Source organism: Anomaloglossus baeobatrachus, chromosome 4 (assembly GCF_048569485.1).
Source record: "Anomaloglossus baeobatrachus isolate aAnoBae1 chromosome 4, aAnoBae1.hap1, whole genome shotgun sequence".
Lineage (NCBI taxonomy): Eukaryota > Metazoa > Chordata > Amphibia > Anura > Aromobatidae > Anomaloglossus > Anomaloglossus baeobatrachus.
This window is the reverse complement of record NC_134356.1, coordinates 612,187,346-612,203,185: the sequence shown is the minus strand read 5'-3', so window position 1 is coordinate 612,203,185 and position 15,840 is coordinate 612,187,346. Positions and strand designations below refer to the sequence as shown.

General features: G+C 46.1%; 1 long non-coding RNA gene across 2 annotated transcripts in view; it reads left to right on the top strand.

The window, feature by feature from the left end:
• Positions 1 to 13,284: 13,284 nt before the first annotated feature.
• Positions 13,285 to 15,840, top strand: part of LOC142301893 (uncharacterized) — a 139,137-nt gene continuing 136,581 nt past the window's right edge. For both annotated transcript variants that reach the window (XR_012752907.1, XR_012752908.1), the window contains exons 1-2: positions 13,285 to 13,510; positions 15,186 to 15,319. This is a non-coding gene — a long non-coding RNA (uncharacterized LOC142301893). The remainder of the gene's footprint in view (positions 13,511 to 15,185; positions 15,320 to 15,840) is intronic.

Sequence of the window (15,840 nt, the reverse complement as noted above, 5' to 3'; positions counted from 1 at the left end):
TAGGATAAAGGCTAACTAAAGTCTGCTTTCCTGGTGCATTACCCAAAGACTTAATTATCTCTTAGTATAATGAATATTGCTCACCTTTGGGTGCTGCGTTGTGCGCACAACACTAAACACTTGCATTAAAGAGAAGAACCATTGCATATACCGCCTACTATTCCCAGGATCCGGAAAATCAAACAAAACTTTGCATTGAAATGGCCTGACGAAGACCTCATCTGGAGGTGGAAACAAGTTACTCAGTGTAATTACACAAAATAGAGCATCAATTTTTCATTCCCAATATGTACTGTGCTATTTTGGGATTTGTTCAAGGTTTCTCTTTTTCTTTATGTGTTCAATACTTTTCCCCTGTGTCCCCTGTGTCATTTCCCATTATTACACTTAATTTATGGACATTATAGTTTGATTTCTTTGCCTGTGTGGATTGGATGGGATTTTACCGACATCTGGTGAGAAATCCATGTCAATAGCACCTTTAGAAATATATTTACTTAGAAAATTGGTGACATGTTCAATACTTATGTCACTAGTTGTATATACAGTACATGTAACACAAAATTACAAAAATCTTAAAATAAAATAAATTCACGATTATAAAAAAAATGGTAAACTCCATAGCAATAGTGTTTAGTATTAGCTAATAGTAATACATTCAATTCATTACAGAATTCATTATGGTCGTTGAATCCCATGGAATCTAACACTTTGGTTTGTATGTTTTTTTTACATACATAAAGGATCCCCTCCATGAACTTCTCTGATGTGATTTATCAATCTTGCAACACTTTATTCCTTTTCAGTTTATCTCCTATGTCCTCTAATTCTGACAAAAATAGGTCTAATAGTTTTCCTATAAAAAAAGTCACAAAGTCTACACATATAAAAAAAAGTTTTACTATCCTATCAAATTGAACTTAATTTAATATATTTTGTTGATATTCGTTTATTACAAAATAAACAGGATCCATATCTATATCAGTAATGAATGTTCTAACCATCTATTAACCACGAAACAGCTGTTGTGCTGATGGTGGAGTACTGTCTTTTTACATAGAGTACTGCTTTGGCCCATAGAGTCCTGCTTTGGCCCATGGAGTCCTGCTTTGGCCCATGGAGTACTGCTTTGGCCCATGGAGTACTGCTTTGGCCCATGGAGTACTGCTTTGGCCCATGGATTACTGATTTGGCCCATATAATACTGCTTTTGCCCATGGAGAGCTGTTTTTGCCCATAGAGTATTGCTTTGGCCCATTGAGTACTTCTTTGGCCTATACAGTACTTCTTTGCCCCTTAGTGTACTGCTTTTGCCCATGGAGTACTGCTTTGGCCCATCAAGTACTGTTTTGACACATGGAGTACTGCTTTGTCTATGACGTACTGTTTTGGCCCATGGAGTACTGCTTTGGTGCATCCATGGAGTACAGTTTTTACCTATGGAATACTTCTTTGGCCCATAGAGTACTTCTTTGGCCCATGGAGTAATGCTTTGGTTCATAAAGTACTGCTTTGACCCATGAAGTACCTTTTTGGCCCATGGAGTTCTGCTTTAGCCCATTGAGTACTGTTTTGGCCCATGGAGTACTGCTTTGACCCATGGAGTACTGCTTTTGCATATGAGTACTGCTTTGATCCATGGACTACTTCTTTTTTGCCTATGGAGTTCTGCTTTGGCTCATGGAGTAGTGTTTTGGCCCATTAAGTACTGCTTTGACCAATGGACTACTGCTTTTGCATATGAGCACTGCTTTGAGCCATGGAGCACTGCTTTGAGCCATGGAGTACTTCTTTGGCCTATAGAGTTCTGCTTTGACCCAAAGAGTACTGTTTTGGGTCATAGACTACTGCTTTGGCCCAAGGAGTAGTGCTTTTGCACATGAGTCCTGCTTGGCACATGGAGTACTTCTCTGGTCCATGGAGTGCTTCTTAAGTCCATGGAGTACTGCTTTGGACCATGGAGTACTGCTTTGGCCTATGGATTACTGATTTGGCCCATATAATACTGCTTTTGCCCATGGAGAGATGTTTTTGCCTATAGAGTATTGCTTTGGCCCATGGAGTACTTCTTTGGCCTATACAGTACTTCTTTGCCCCTTAGTGTACTGCTTTTGCCCATGGAGTACTGCTTTGGCCCATCAAGTACTGTTTTGGCACATGGAGTACTGATTTGTCTATGACGTACTGTTTTGGCCCATGGAGTACTGCTTTGGTGCATCCATGGAGTACAGTTTTTACCTATGGAATACTTCTTTGGCCCATAGAGTACTTCTTTGGCCCATGGAGTAATGTTTTGGTTCATAAAGTACTGCTTTGACCCATGAAGTACCTTTTTGGCCCATGGAGTTCTGCTTTAGCCCATTGAGTACTGATTTAGCCCATGGAGTACTGCTTTGACCCATGGAGTACTGCTTTTGCATATGAGTACTGCTTTGATCCATGGAATACTTCTTTTTTGCCTATGGAGTTCTGCTTTGGCTCATGGAGTAGTGTTTTGGCCCATGAAGTACTGCTTTGACCAACGGACTACTGCTTTTGCATATGAGCACTGCTTTGAGCCATGGAGCACTGCTTTGAGCCATGGAGTACTTCTTTGGCCTATAGAGTTCTCCTTTGACCAATAGAGTACTGTTTTGGGTCATAGACTACTGCTTTGGCCCAAGGAGTAGTGCTTTTGCACATGATTCCTGCTTGGCACATGGAGTACTTCTCTGGTCCATGGAGTGCTTCTTAAGCCCATGGAGTACTGCTATGACAATGGACTACTGCTTTTGCATATGAGCACTGCTTTGAGCCATGGAGTACTTCTTTGGCCTATAGAGTGCTTCTTTAGCCCATGGAGTACTGCTTTGGTCCATTGAGTACTGCTTTGGCCCATGGTGTACTTCTTTGGTCCATGGAATGCTGATTTTGCCTGTGCACGTCTATGTATTTATTTATGGAATAAAGTTTGGATTTTAACTTAGGGGAGTGCCATATCTATTTTTACATCTGTAGATATCATATACTCAGAAAATATATATCTCATAAAAACATTAAAACAATAAACCAAATTCTCATTGGTGCAGCCATGACCCATCACATACAGTATCGGAGGTTTTGTCTAGACAGAGTGATGTCAGCATTTATTACAGGCTGCATCATACAGAAAAGTCCATTTACTAATAAGCTCTTAGAATGCATTAGAGTAAAAGCCGGTATCAATCCCGGATGCCCTGTGTGATGCGTGTACATGCCATCCTTCACAATTTATGGATTTAAAAAAAAAAAAAAAGAAAGATTTTGACTACATTAAATAATGGAAAATAGGAAATCAGCACAAACCAATAATCATAGCATTTTCCTAATGCTGGTACATTCTTGTGTTCCATTTGTGAGTTGCGGCGATGAGATCACAATAATTATACCTTTCTAATAGAGTAATGCACAGTAAGCAGAACTGTATACAAAGCCTCTGCCAAATCTCAGATGCCTCGGAGATTAAAGAACGGGAATGAATTGATCATAAATTAATTTACCTAAACATGTGAAACATGTGGACAATAAAAAATTCCACATCATCAAAATTTACTGTGTGATGTAAACTTTCTGGCAGTTCCAGACAGTGTACGCACAACGCATGATCATTTCACATACTGCCATAGCTCAGCTTATAATCAAATATCTGATCCGTTAATAGGGTATTCCCATAATATAATGGCCCCAGCAGGGCGCTGCTTATATCAAGTGAATGATACGGTGTTGTAGTTTCCTCCCCAGTCTGTTATTGGGGGCATAGTTGGCATTTGGATCTCCCCTGATGAATAAAATATGATATTCTAGTAATATACCATTACACTATTGAGAATTGTTTAGCAATTTTTGGAAAGTCCATTGCTTGGTCAGGTGGGGTGGTTAGTTTTGGTAAAAACCTAGAATTCTTGTAAGATATTCTTAAAGAGGTGGTTCAGCCCTTTTCATTATTGGACACCGGTATTATATTGCGAAACAAGGCTTCTCTCAAATACCGAGAGTTGCCGATAGTGCCTGTGAGTGGCGCTATTGCGGTCCAATCATCACCTTTTCATGACCCCCAGCTCCGTGACCTCTGGAATCTGGAGATGTCACGTCAACTTCGACATCACCGCGGCCAACACAAGTCTTCCTGAGTGACTGGGCTATGGACAGAGTTTCACTGGTCATCACAGCCCAACATCACTCCTGGTTGCGGAAGGAGAGAGCAGGGAGATGCTGCACTGTAACATTGAGCTGTGAAGAGCGGTGAAATGCTGCCCACAGCCCAATCACTCCGGAAGACTGGGGCCTGCCTCAGTTGATGTGACATCAACGGACATCAGAGGTCATGGAGCCCAGAGGTCATGCGAAGGGGATGAGCAAACCGTAATAGCACCGCTCACAGGCATTATTGGCAACACAAGGTATTCGAGAGAGATCTTGTTTCTCAACATAATATCAATGTGGCCAATAATGAAAAGGGGTGAACCACCTCTGATTTTTTTTTACCATAAGTGATTTACTGCTTGCATCTTTGCTGTGCCTCAATAACCACAATGGCCTGAACATAGGAAATCTCTTATGACCCCATATACATGACTAATGTCGATAACTGATATTGACCATTTTTGCCGAAAATCTAACGTGTTTAGAGGTGCCGGCCAACTAATGGTCGGAGATGTCTGTCGTGCATTGTTGATTTCAGACTTCTGATCGCACTATTCTCCCAAAGCTGACACATCAGATGGCGGCTTTCTCATAGAAAATGTTTATGAGAAATCCAGACACATGATCAGCCAAAGCATTGTTCACCTCACCGTCATCTAATATGTGTGGCCAGCCTTACTCAGGGGCTCTAGTTCATTACGCATTTAGACATTCTTCTGTTCAAAATGCCGGATTAATACGGAGCAGATACGTTTTTCAATGTCAGGTATGGTTGACCAGAAATTTTAATTCTGGCCATACACATCAGACAGTTTTCGGTCAAACTGGAAGACAGCCATCTATTACTTCTTCCAAATACAAAAAAACTGTTCAGTTTTGACCATGACAGATAATTGTCAGTTATTTTGGTTATATAAAATATTTTTTCAGCTTGGTGTCGCAGAAGTGCCACGGGTGATAGTCATGTGGTTTCTGGCAATCTAAGGTCACAGTGTTTGGCTAAGCAAAAGGCTCCCTGACTTTCTATTGTTCCTGCTGTCAATATTCATTGTAATAGGTAGCTTTCCAGATGGATTTCATCTCTCTCTCTTTAGGACCCAGCAGGAGCACATCTCTCACCCAGCTCCTGATCATCAGTATTTTCTTAGTGCTTAAATACTCCCTTCTTCCCTGGACTTGTCCTGGTGATATTATTCAGTTCATTATAGCTCTGTTTGCAAGCAGGTGGCTTGCTCTCATCTGTAGTATTGTTACTGAAGCTTTGCTGAACTCCTGCCTGTGTCATCTGGGGATAAGTAGTTCATGCATTTTTCCCCCGTGTGTCCTCCTTGTGTCTTCCTTTAGTGTGTAGTGTGGTTGATGAAGAGCCCATCCCACCCGTTGCCTATTTAGGTTCCAGTGTCGCGGGCGGGGAGGGGACGCTGTGCTCACCACGCTCGGGTCCGGCACTGCTGCTGCTTCGCTTGCTGCTCGGTAGGTGGCTCGAGCGGTGGGCCGGATCCCGGGGACTCGAGCGGCGCTCCTCACCCGTGAGTGAAAAGGGGAATGGTTTTGGGGATTTATTGTCCGTGACGCCACCCACGGTTGTGGTGAGGTTGTGACACCACCGCTGCTCTGGACGGGGATCCCGGAAGCGATGACAGGGAGAAGCTTAGATGTTGTTCTTCCCCTCCATGGGAAGGGGGTTGGTTGTCCCGGGGCCCGGTGAGGGAGGAATAGCAGGTGGGTTACGGGGCCTGGTGAGGTGCAGGGTCGCTGGGGCAGCGCGGTGCCGCATGGCACAGTGGTACTCACTCAGCCAATGATGAATGCAAAGTCTCCGGTAAAACAAACGGCTGGATGGACGGGTCCCACAGACGGCTGCGGTGGTTCTTCTCCCGGTAGGTTGGCGGTGACTGCCTTTCCCTGCACCTGTGTTATGTTCTCAGTTCTGGTGGCTTCCCACCAGTAACCCGCTCCCCAGCTTGGATGGATGCTGAGGGAGCCCCTTTTGCCCGCAGACTCTAGCCCTGGGAACTGTAGCCTTGGCGGTGACTGTATTTCCCTTCATGGTTTGAGCGGTTGCCTTCAATCGGGTCTTGATTGCTGGGAAACCCCGGAGGTTCCCTTCGCTAACGGATTTGACCGGTTTTATGGCGACTCCAAGCCTGGTCGGGGTTCGTAGGCCCTGCTGAATGGTGCTGGCTTCTCTTCGCTCCCCGATCCGGTACCGGCGGCCCACCGCCCATCCCCGGTCCTTACGGTTCATGTCAATCAGCCCCTCCTGCAGACGGTGACTACCGTCTGCCAACCTTGCTGTATGTGCCCGGGCCACGCACCCGGACACGGTCAGTCTGCTCCACTACCACCTCACTCTTCCACTCTCCAAACTGAACTCTACTCTCTCTTCTTTTTCCCGCCTCCAGGACTGTGAACTCCTCGGTGGGTGTGGCCAACCACCTGGCTCCACCCCCTGGTGTGGACATCAGCCCCTGGAGGGAGGCAACAAGGATTTTTGTCTGATTTTGATGTGCTTAGCCGGGGTGTGGGGTGTGTTGTTGCAGTACCTGTGACGTCCTGGCTTGTCCAGGGCGCCACATTAGCACTAGGGATACCTAGGATCAGGTATCCGGCTTGGTGCATAGGTGCGGGACCGATCTAGGGTGGTGAGAGACCCCAGGAACTAGTAGTAGGTTTGATCAGGGGTCACCATCTCCCCCTTCCCTAGACACAGGGGTCCCCTTCCCTTACCTATCGCCGCTCGTTTAGTACTTCCCTGTACCTAGCGTGACACTTGACTAAGAGACAAACATTCATTATTGTTCAAAACCAATGTCGGACATGCTAGATTTTTTAAGTCAATGTTAAGTACTGGCTGGATCATTGGCTTAAAAACCCAACTCGACCAATATAGTCATAGATGTTTTTCATCCCGTGGGCAATCATTTGGGGGTTCTGTTTTGTCCAATGTGTATGGGGGCCATAAGTTGCTTCCAAACACTTCTAGTGCTATCTAATTTACCTTGTAAACAAGAAACAGGAATTGTCTGTAAAGGAAGAGTCAGGAATCCCCAATACGCCTTGAATGGGCCTAATTCAGCTGGTTCTACTGTAAACAGCCAGAGAGGTTTTACCCAAGCAAGATATATTTTTAGTAAGTGTCTTTCTAAAGACATCAAGATGAAGCCCTTTTAGAAGTTGGGATTCAAGAGATGATTCATGGAGTGAATGAACGTATTCCCGAAGATACAATACAGACAATAATAAAAGAATTTACATAATATTACGCCTCTGAGACCCTAAAATCTAGATTTGGCACATAGAACTGTTTATGTGCTAGTTGCCAAAAAAATGTAACTTGCTGTTTAGTGCTAGACAGTATCGAAGAATAAATGGAACCTCTAAGTCACCATAATAGGACAGAAGTGAAGAAGAGCCAATTTACATAAATGCAGTTTGCCTTGTAAGAAACAAAGCTTGGGCTGCATGGCGACATTGCATCTAATGAGTTCCTATGGTGTACCACAGAGTCCCAAATGTTTCCAAATGTGTAGTATTTTCTGTCACAGGACATGTGTCTCACGTGCCATAGACTTCAAAACAAATCAGATGCAACTTTTCTGCAGTTTGTCCGTTTTTTTTTACTGAAAAATCACAGCTTTAAAATAGTTGCATAACATTAAGTCGCAGACAAGCTGCGCAGATGTCTTTGGTCATGTTACTTCTCTGAGAATTACTGTCGCTGTACACGTCTCCATGTAGCCCAAACCAAAAGAGTTGCTTAAGGGAAATTAAAACTGGAAATCAGTTTTCTCCTGAAGGCCCCAAACACATTAGATGGTTGTCGGACAATGGCTTACAGCTGTCTCTCCCGACTACAGGAATGGCACATGAGCTGGAGGCCTGTGGCCTCCCTGTGTGCAACCTGCCTAAAGAGGGAGTGACGGACCCTCCGGGATATGCTTGCCCAGGTTATGGTGGGTGGATCTATCAAGGATGTGGAGGTTGCAACCAGCTCATAGATGACCAACAGTCCCAGTTGTGGGAAACCCTCCAGCCCTTCCAGGAGTTCTCAGCTTTCTTGAATTTTCCTGTGCTTTCTATGAGAGATTATTATATCAGATTTAACCTGCTTTTTCAATTTATATTAAAATATATCTTTTTATTTATATCTCTTTAAAAATCTTCACACAAAGACAAACAAGAAGACATACACAGTGAAACCTTAAAAAGGTTGTCTAAATCACTATACTTTAGACTCTTGAGGGATGGAAGGTATAAGAAATATGTACACCTCCTTTTGGAAAATCAATCAAGACTCGAGGGGAATCAATCAATTAGAAATGTCCTTATTAATACCCTCACAAGGACTGTCCCTACCTGTCAATGGAGTACATCCTTATTTATACGATGCCCCCATTCCTCGACGGCTTACCCTTGTATGTCCCTTCTCTCTCCCTCTCAATTAATACAAAAACAAGTCTCTATAGTGATAAGGACCACCTAAATCTCCGACACCTCAATGCATCTAGTACATGTACAATGACATTAGCACCTATTATGGACTATCCCTTCATCTCATTCCTGCCTGGGCAATGGAGCACACCCTTATTTTTTGAGTGCCCCCACTCCTCGGCGGCTCACCCTAAATTTTGCCCTTCCTATCCTAGTTGAGGAAATAGCATACGGTCATGGGAAAGCTCAAAAAAGAAACACTTATTTACTTATGCTCATGTTCTTTCAAAAAGTCTTAAAGGTGCCTAGAGAATATTCAATGTCTTATATCATAATTTTAGAGGCCTGGTCTCTACAAATGAAAAAAGACCACCTCACTTTCTGGCGCCCAATGCATAAAAATACGTACAATTTGTACCCAATCTAAACTTTCCCTCCATCTTTCTCCTTCCTAGCCAATGGAGCACACCCTTAATTTTTCGGTGCCCCCACTCCTCGGCGGCTTGCCCTGAGTTTGGCCCTAATGTCGGATGGTCATGTAAAAATTTCCATTATATTCAGCAATGAGATGAATCACTTATCTGGGGATCTCCACGGTGCCTAGAGAATATTCAATTTCTTATGTCATAATTCCTTTTATGGTCTGATCTCTACGCGTTTCACTCCATACATATCACTGACGGAGCTCATCAGGAGATTTTCTCTTTTTCAAAACGGCCTAATAGCCTAAAAGCCTTGGATGTTGCAGCCTCCAGACATCAAATGGTATGACACCTGTCATACCATTTGATGTCTGGAGGCTGCAACATCCAAGGCTTTTAGGCTATTAGGCCGTTTTGAAAAAGAGAAAATCTCCTGATGAGCTCCGTCAGTGATATGTATGGAGTGAAACGCGTAGAGATCAGACCATAAAAGGAATTATGACATAAGAAATTGAATATTCTCTAGGCACCGTGGAGATCCCCAGATAAGTGATTCATCTCATTGCTGAATATAATGGAAATTTTTACATGACCATCCGACATTAGGGCCAAACTCAGGGCAAGCCGCCGAGGAGTGGGGGCACCGAAAAATTAAGGGTGTGCTCCATTGGCTAGGAAGGAGAAAGACGGAGGGAAAGTTTAGATTGGGTACAAATTGTACGTATTTTTATGCATTGGGCGCCAGAAAGTGAGGTGGTCTTTTTTCATTTGTAGAGACCAGGCCTCTAAAATTATGATATAAGACATTGAATATTCTCTAGGCACCTTTAAGACTTTTTGAAAGAACATGAGCATAAGTAAATAAGTGTTTCTTTTTTGAGCTTTCCCATGACCGTATGCTATTTCCTCAACTAGGATAGGAAGGGCAAAATTTAGGGTGAGCCGCCGAGGAGTGGGGGCACTCAAAAAATAAGGGTGTGCTCCATTGCCCAGGCAGGAATGAGATGAAGGGATAGTCCATAATAGGTGCTAATGTCATTGTACATGTACTAGATGCATTGAGGTGTCGGAGATTTAGGTGGTCCTTATCACTATAGAGACTTGTTTTTGTATTAATTGAGAGGGAGAGAGAAGGGACATACAAGGGTAAGCCGTCGAGGAATGGGGGCATCGTATAAATAAGGATGTACTCCATTGACAGGTAGGGACAGTCCTTGTGAGGGTATTAATAAGGACATTTCTAATTGATTGATTCCCCTCGAGTCTTGATTGATTTTCCAAAAGGAGGTGTACATATTTCTTATACCTTCCATCCCTCAAGAGTCTAAAGTATAGTGATTTAGACAACCTTTTTAAGGTTTCACTGTGTATGTCTTCTTGTTTGTCTTTGTGTGAAGATTTTTAAAGAGATATAAATAAAAAGATATATTTTAATATAAATTGAAAAAGCAGGTTAAATCTGATATAATAAGTGAGTTTGGTACCCGCTAAAGATATTCTTTTCTGAGAATTTCTTTCTATGAGAGAGCCAACACCATATTGCTCTGGCAGTGACTTGTCTACAGGAAGAACAAAATGATCAGCCTTAACATCCTTGACATTGTCTTTCGGGGGAGAGCCCTGAGGTTATGATACACATTAGTCTGTTGGCCAGGGCCGGATTATAGGCGGGGCAGGCGGGGCTTCAGCCCCGGGGCCCCCACCATCAGAGCTTCCAAGGGGGCCCCCACCACCAGGGCCATACTTGCCACCCGTCAGCAATTTTTTTTTTTCTTCTTCACACCCTCTCCCCCTCCGTAAAGACAGTCTAATAAATCAGCTGTGTTTTCGGGGGGGGGTGGGGGGGGTGCGCGCACCTACATTTATTTGTATCTGCGGGCGCAGGACGCTGATTGACCCCGGAAGTAGTTTGTACTTCCGGGGTCATAGGTATGCCTGCTCCCTGCTCTGCTGCGGGGTCCAATGCCGCGGCCGTCACAGCAGGACGCCGCCGCGGCCGCGGATGTCACAGCAGGACGCGGCCGCGGATGTCACAGCAGGACGCCGCCGCGGCCGCGGATGTCACAGCAGGACGCCGCCGCGGATGAGAAGACCGGCGTCGCGGCCGCGGATGAGAAGACCGGCGCCGCGGCCACATATGAGAAGACCGGCACCGTGGCCAGGAGAGGAGACTCACCGGAGCAGGAGGATGGCCGCGGCACCGGAACAGCAGCAGGAGGACGGCGGCCTATACCGGAGCAGCAGGAGGATGGCATCAGAGCAGGTAAGGGCAGAGCTGAAGAAAGATGTGTGGTGTGTGAAGCAGAGCTGTGTGTGTGTGTGAGAAACAGAGCTGTGTGTGTGTGTGTGTGAGAAACAGAAGCTGTGTGTGTGTGTGTGAGAAACAGAGCTGTGTGTGTGTGTGTGTGTGAGAAACAGAAGCTGTGTGTGTGTGTGTGTGAGAAACAGAGCTGTGTGTGTGTGTGTGTGTGTGTGTGTGTGAGAAACAGAAGCTGTGTGTGTGTGTGTGTGTGTGTGAGAAACAGAAGCTCTGTGTGTGTGTGTGTGTGTGAGAAACAGAAGCTGTGTGTGTGTGTGTGAGAAACAGAGCTGTGTGTGTGTGTGTGTGTGTGTGTGTGTGAGAAACAGAAGCTGTGTGTGTGTGTGAGAAACAGAGCTGTGTGTGTGTGTGTGTGTGTGTGTGTGTGTGTGAGAAACAGAAGCTGTGTGTGTGTGTGTGAAGCAGAGCTGTGTGTGTGTGTGTGTGAAGCAGAGCTGTGTGTGTGTGTGTGAAGCAGAGCTGTGTGTGTGTGAAACAGAGCTATGTGTGTGAAACAGAGCTGTGTGTGTGTGAAACAGAGCTGTGTGTGTGTGAAACAGAGCTGTGTGTGAAACAGAGCTGTGTGTGTGTGTGAAACAGAGCTGTGTGTGTGTGTGAAACAGAGCTGTGTGTGTGTGTGAAACAGAGCTGTGTGTGTGTGTGTGAAACAGAGCTGTGTGTGTGTGTGTGTGTGTGTGTGTGTGAAGCAGAGCTGTGTGTGTGTGAAGCAGAGCTGTGTGTGTGTGAAACAGAGCTGTGTGTGTGTGAAACAGAGCTGTGTGTGTGTGTGTGTGTGTGTGAAGCAGAGCTGTGTGTGTGTGTGTGTGTGAAGCAGAGCTGTGTGTGTGTGTGTATATGAATCAGAGCAGTCTGTGCGGCACCCCAGAGCGCTAAGCCACCCATCCCAGTAATGTGTACGCCACCAGAGCTGTTTGCCACTCCAGCAACATCTATGCCCCCTCCTGTAATGTATATATTGTAGGCCCTAGCCCCTCCTGTGATGTATATACAGCAGTGCTGTGTCAGTGTGCATGGTGTGCAGTCATGTCTGTTAGTGATGGCCATCATGCAACACAGCCACATGTCCTGGAGGAGCTGGAAAGAAGCGGGGGAGGTGAGTGATGCTGCTAGTGACTTCTCCATATTAACACCTGTAATGCGTCTGTGTCTGTATGTATGTCAGTGTATATGACTGTGCATATATTTGTCTGTTTAAATGTATTTTTGTGAATTTGTCTTCAAATATGTATATGTACATATGCCTGTATGTGTATGTGCGTGTCTGTGTGTGGATGGGGTCCACTGAGACTCAACCGGGGACCACAAAAACCTGGAGCCGGCCCTGGCTGCCTTAACATTGGGATGAATAAAAAAATATGTGAGTAACTCTACTTTCTGTGTATAAGTGACGGCTGTGAGTGATCCTGGACTGTATCTGTATTGTACTGTGTATAAGTGACGGCTGTGAGTGATCCTGGACTGTGTCTGTATTGTACTGTGTGTATAAGTGACTGCTGTGAGTGATCCTGGACTGTATCTGTATTGTAGTCCTGTAAATCTGAATGTGGCAGAACAGGAGAAGATAAATGTTCATTAAATTTATATCTAAATGCTACAGTTCGCGCTCTACTGTTATGGCTAAAAATGTTAACGTTTATGGGGCCCCCACCAGATTTTCTGCCCAGGGGCCCCCACCAACCTTAATCCGGCCCTGCTGTTGGCCCATCCGTCCAATGTCAACTGGTTAAGGCAACTTTAGTCTAACATGTACGGTAGCTTTTACTTTTCTAACACAGTGAAGAGTAGGGCTGGATGGAAGGTACTTTTCTCCCAGAAAGTGCCTTTCACACTGATAGCAAAAGGTATAGTTTGGCCTGGACCTTCCTTGATGTGCCAGGTTTTGGGGGCAACTTCTGAGTTGCTGTGCTGCAGAAATTAACACTCCATGAAGCCAGAGTGTATCAGTATAGATGTGTTAGGGATGAAGGAAGCTGGACAGTTCATACTTCAGTTGTTATCTGAAGAAAAGACTGTTTTCCTGGCATCAGCCTGCCTGTGCTTGACCTGCTCCGCTCAGCCGTCCCTGCCCTGAGAGTAGCATCTGGTGGCTACCTGCGGCCCGAGTTTATCCACACCTTTAGTGGCTCGAGCGAAGAACTAGTTGGCTGCTTAGTTATAATCCTCCCATGACAGCGTAAGCTCGGGCTCTGTGCCCCAGTGGTACCATTTATGCTTGTAACAGCGAACATACTTAAAGGGAACTTGTCACCAGGTTTTTCCCATATATACTGCAGTCACCACCAGTAAGCTCTTATGTACAGCATTCTAGAATACTGTATATAAGTCCAAAGGCCGCTCTGTATAACATAAAAAAGATCTTTTATTATACTCACCTGTGAGCGGTCCAGTCCGATGGGCGTCATTGATCTTGAGCCGACGCCTCCTCTGTTCTTGCAATCACCGTCCTCTCGCCGTGCTTCATGTGGATGATGCGTCCTATGTCATCCACACAGAGTCCCTCCATTGTGATCCTGCGCATGTGTCGCGGGCGGAGGGGTTCCGGGAATGCCGCTCGCCTGGGAATCGCTGGCGCTCGGGTCCGGTGCTTCTGCTCCTCGGTGGCTCGAGCACGAGGCCGGACCCGGGGGCTCGAGCAGCGCCTCCTTGCCCACGAGTGAAAAGGGGAGGTTTGGTGGTGGGATGTCGGTTGTGACGCCACCCACGGGGTTGTGGTGATGGTGGACACCACCGCTGCTGGTGACAGGGGTTCCCGGGAGTGATGGCAGAGAGCAGCTGAGGTGTTGGCCCCTCCGTGGGTAGGGGCTGTTGGTCCCGGGCCCCGGTTGGGGGTTAGTGAGTATGGGATAGGTGCAGGTGCTGATGCGGGGAGGCAGCGCGGAGGCGGGGCAGCGTTACGGTGCAGCGCTGTGCCAGATGGCACTGGTGTACTCACTCAGGTAGTCAATGACAGAGTCTCTGGTAAACCAAACGGCTGGATGGATGGGGCCGGCAGTCGGCTGCGGTGTCTTCCCTTTCCCCGGACGGGTTGATGGTGGCTGTCTTTCCCTGCACCTGTGTGTAAGTGTTTGACCCCTATGGATTCCCACGGGTGGTCCGCTCCCCGACTTGTACGTGTCGGGAGAGCCCGTTTTGCCCGCAGACGCTGGCCCTTGGATCTCTGGCCGTTGGCGGTGGCTCTTATCCGGACGGGTTGGGCTGTTGCCTTCTGACGGGACTTGGGTGGGAATGAACTCCTGAGGTCCAGACCGCAATCAGAGAATTTGACCGTTACGGCGGCTTCCGAGCCTAGTCGGGGTCTGAGTACCCTGCCTTGGTGCTTAGCTTCAATCCGCTCCCCGGTTCGGTACCGGCGGGCCAACGCCCGACCCCGGTCCTACAGTTCCAAAGACATCCACCTACTCCTGCAGGCAGCCACCACCATCTGCCGACCTTGCTGATGGTGCCTGGGCTCCGACCCAGACACACACAGTCTCCACTTCACTCCTCAACTCCACTACTCAACCTCTCTACACAAAAACTGACTACTTTTTCCGCCTCCAGGCCTGTGAACTCCTCGGTGGGTGGGGCCAACCGCCTGGCTCCGCCCCACCTGGTATGGACATCAGACCCTGGAGGGAGGCAACAAGGGTTTTGTTTGACGGGTGTTCCTGACCAGGGGAGGGGGGTGTGTGTGTATGTGATGTTATTCTGTGACCACTGGGGTCCAGGGCGTCACACATGCACACTTCTCTCTTGCCGGCTGAGGGCAGAGCATAGTACTCTAATGCACAAAAGATGAATGGCAATTTAAAATTTGATTAAGAGAAAAACCAACCCAGTGATTCTTGAATGTAATTTTTTACATCTAGGTGGAATCATCGGACAGAAGCAGATGTTATCAGGGGGTGGCTATTACCAACAGCATGGAGCTGGCCCCCTGACGTGTGATGTAATGTCTTCAAGGAGGAACAGAAACAGCAGCTGCTATCACACTGAATTACAGGTATTGTGAGGATAATAGAACTGCACTGTGCATATCATCTTTATAGTTTATGAGGGCAGGGACAGTAGAATAAGTTTTATCTCTCTGCAGTACCCGTTTAATACTACATCTTCAGAACGGCTGCTGAACAGCTTTTCACTCTTTTACTTCTTTAGAGCTCTGCAGATTAAATTGTTGCTATATAAGACGTTTACATGCAATCTAATTGGGGTTGTAGTTCTGCTCTCCATGCATGAAGCTGTGATGGTCCATTAGTCAGCAGTACAGACTACATAAAAAATAGAAGTGCGTAAACCTTTGTTGCCTTACAGGGATTGTGATAAGCAGCTACCAGGCTCCTCTGGCTATCCTTAGCTCCTGGTTGAACAGTGGATTGCGCATTTAGAAATAGAAAAAGTCCAACCTTTTTTTCCCAGCAGTTAAGCGTAATTAAGCTGGGCATACACATTAGATGGCTGTCAGCCGAACTATGCTTTTGCCGATTGTTCTGAATACCCGGCAGCCATCTCGGCTGAGTATTC